Raw genomic sequence first — 3,439 nt, 5'->3', positions numbered from 1 at the left:
AAATGCAGCAGTACATCTCACCTGTCACTGAGATACTTGTAGGTGGTGCTAGCACTTGAAAGCTTAGTGATGAAGTTGTACTCGCAGGCAGAAATCTTAAATGCTCAAATCAGCTCACTTCAGGTAATCTTTTCACTGCAATTTAGGCTGCTGACATAGATGAAATAATGAGCTCCTGCTTAGAATGTTTTGACGACAAACAAGACTTACTCCAATTTGTGGTAGGTGATATGAGTTACACCTCTTTGTAGAATATGTATGAGTTATGGGACTCTTACCCTTTTCTTTTCCTTCCCTTGCCACCTTTTCAAGTTATCTTTCACAAAATAGCATAGTAATCTTTCATCAATACTGTGTTGTACTTGCTGCCTTAGTGACACAATCACAACCTCTTAGGCTGGCTAGCTGTCTCCAGTTAGCAGTCCTTGCATCTAGCAATTAGCATCAGCTATTGCCCACAAACTATGAATGGTCCCCTAAAAATATGCAAATAGAAGAATTTGTTAGAGGAGCACTTCTGCTCACTATTTATTTTTAAGTACTCATTCAGTAGTCTTGAAATACGACAAAATAATTTCTTGTCACATTTAAGATCACAGAGTATTTGTACCTTCATTGAAAGAAAAGGCAGGAAATAAAAGGTCTAAGATACTCTGCCTCTGTCACATACAAGGATGCTTAATTTGAAAGGGAAATTTAACTTCTGGGAAGGAAATACTTGTGTAAAGAAAGATTTGTAAAAAGCCCTTTAGCAAATAGGCTTCCATTGCTTTTTTCATTGAATTCAGATTCCCCTGGATACCATTAGAAATCTTTGCCTCTTATTGATGTCCTGATGATTGTAGTAATGATCAAAAGGCCAAGCCTATAATAAACATACTGGAAAATCTAAGATAAACCACTAGCAGCTGTATAGCTTTCCTATGGAAAAATACCTGGTATGTTCTACAATTCATCTTGTCTCCCTCTCCAGCTCCTGAGATGTGCCTGAAATTTATTTACATTCCACAGGTCACATTTCCCAGAATCAGTTTTATTATTGCCTATTCCAGATTTTCATGCTGTTTGTGTCCCCTTCCTTCCTTTACAATGCACAAAAAGAGGGTAGTTCAGAAAAAGAAGACAGTGCTCCAGACCAGAAGGGTTCCCTCTCCTCTTAGCGGCAGTGCAAGACGGGATCGATGCAGGTTACAGGCATGGCATAAGAAGGGAAAATGTGGATCTCATGGCTCAAGCTGGGTGATAGTTATCTACAAATGTAAAGGCAGATTTATCCCATGCCACTTAGAAGCTCTACTTATTTATTCAAAATTGTAATTATCACGTGGCTGCCTGGTCCGCTGCTACCCACCAGCTGCCAGTGTAGGGGTCTGAGCTCTGAGGAAAATGTGAGGTGGTTTGGCTCCTAATGGAAAAAGAGTTATTGGAAAGTGAATTACCATCTCTGCCTGAGCTGCTCACTGTGGGATCAGAACAGGTACACAGACAGTCACCACAAAGCAATCCACAGGCTGTTACTTCATACAGACCTTATCTTACTGCAATTTGTCCACTTGTCAGGCTCTACAGAAACTGTCTTACTGAAAGTTAATAGAATGCTGGTTCTTAAAGCTTCACGTCTACAGCACTTCCTAAAATTTTCCCATGAGCAGTAATATTCAGGATCTAGGGATCTGTTGCAACTGCTCAATTTTATTAAAATGTGGTGATGACTGAAAAATTTTGAAGTATCTTGGCAAAAATGGCTATGAGACCCCCTTCCTCTTAACAGCAGGAATATCCCAAGCTCCTTTTCTATTTTAATTTTCTTAAAAATTCTACTCCTGGAGAACACTTGCATATCACAAAACCCTGTTTTGCTAGAAACTGAGCCAGGGACAGAGCTGAAGTGAGTTCCTTTGCTTCCAGTATATTTCTGTGATGGAAGATGATCTCTCAGCATGCTTTTATGGGTTTTATTCTACTTATCCTGCTCATAAACACACACACATACAAATACCATGCCTCCTCAGAGCAATTTGTTTTCATACATATTGTAATAATTTATCTGTCTGCTTCCTGCCAATTGGTGCATAGGCAAAAATATTTGATAGCTCACAACAGATTGTTTTCAGAAGTATTATTTTCATCAATCAGTTCTTTTACAGTGAAAATTGAATCATGTGTTCCAATTCTATGTGTTTTCCTTTTCTTTCTTTTTAAGTGGAAGATAATGCCAGAGCGGAAGAGCTATCAAAATATTTTCTATAGACAGACTCTCTGGGCCATAGGGTCTTTTTCATGTATTCCCTCTGAAACGGTTGAATGAGGAATTTAGACTTGAGTTTGGCTATTACTCAGAACAGACCTATATTTGGAAGAAATGAGAGACCTGATGGATTTGTTTTGCCCAAGGCCTCACACTTTCTTTGGAGGGACTCCAGGCCCGCCCACACACCCTTGTCTTTTCCAGGTCCTGTAGCAAGGAGAGAAAAAGAAACCATTTTGGAGCCAGGTTCTCCCACCCTTACACATGCTGAGTAGTACCCAGCCTCTCAAGCAATCCCAGTGACAGCACTGAGCCTGTTTAAGGTGCTGCACGCTGGCAATAGGAGCAATATTATCAAAACCACTGTGGGTGTACTTGCTTTTTCCTTGCTGCAGTGATAATCAGCCGGCATACAGGGCTAGGCTAGGCTGCAGTGAAACTTGGTGAAGCTGCAAAAAGTAATGGATTTGGCTACCTGCGATTTTAAGATGTGTAAATATTTTTCCAAAGGAGGTAAATCTTTCCCTCCTTGCTCAGGCAGAACCTACCCCAGGCTAGCCACGTTTGACACTCCCCTCTGAGAAGGTCCAAATTCTTTTCTTTTGATTCAGTGTAGTGACAAAACAAAAGCCTTCAGGGGTACATCCTTATGAGTTACATTTACTGGTCATTCTGCTCTTCCAATAGTCATTCTTTCATTTCCTCACAGAAGCCAACAAGTACCTCATCCTCCTGTCAGTCTAAGGCAGCGCTGATGGGAAAGGCAGCGACGGGGCCTCCTGATGAAACTAATGGCACAGAGGAAGAAGCACCAACCAGTAAAAATATGTCTTTTTGTCAGTTTGCGTTTCAGAGGTTTCATATTAATCTTGCACAAAAAGGTTCCAAAGCCAAGTAAAACACATCTTGTGACTTGAAACTGAACTGATGAACTCCCCATGGGCCCTTTGCTTATCCCGATAAACTTATTTTTCCTAGATGGAGTGCATTTAGAACAAAATAGTGTATGTTATTAAAACTGTATTGTGCTGTTCAGTTATACATGGGAGAGTTAGTAAATTCAGTTTGTGGGTTTGGGTTTGTTTTGTTTTTTGGCTAACCAAGTCTGTCCTCTACCAATTTTGGTCCACCTTCAAGCCTCCAGCTGCTTCACTGCTTCCCTGCAGATTTGCTAGTGATGCCAAGGGTACC

The sequence above is a fragment of the Poecile atricapillus genome, chromosome Z (assembly GCF_030490865.1).
Source record: "Poecile atricapillus isolate bPoeAtr1 chromosome Z, bPoeAtr1.hap1, whole genome shotgun sequence".
Lineage (NCBI taxonomy): Eukaryota > Metazoa > Chordata > Aves > Passeriformes > Paridae > Poecile > Poecile atricapillus.
Note: the sequence above shows the minus strand (reverse complement) of the source record.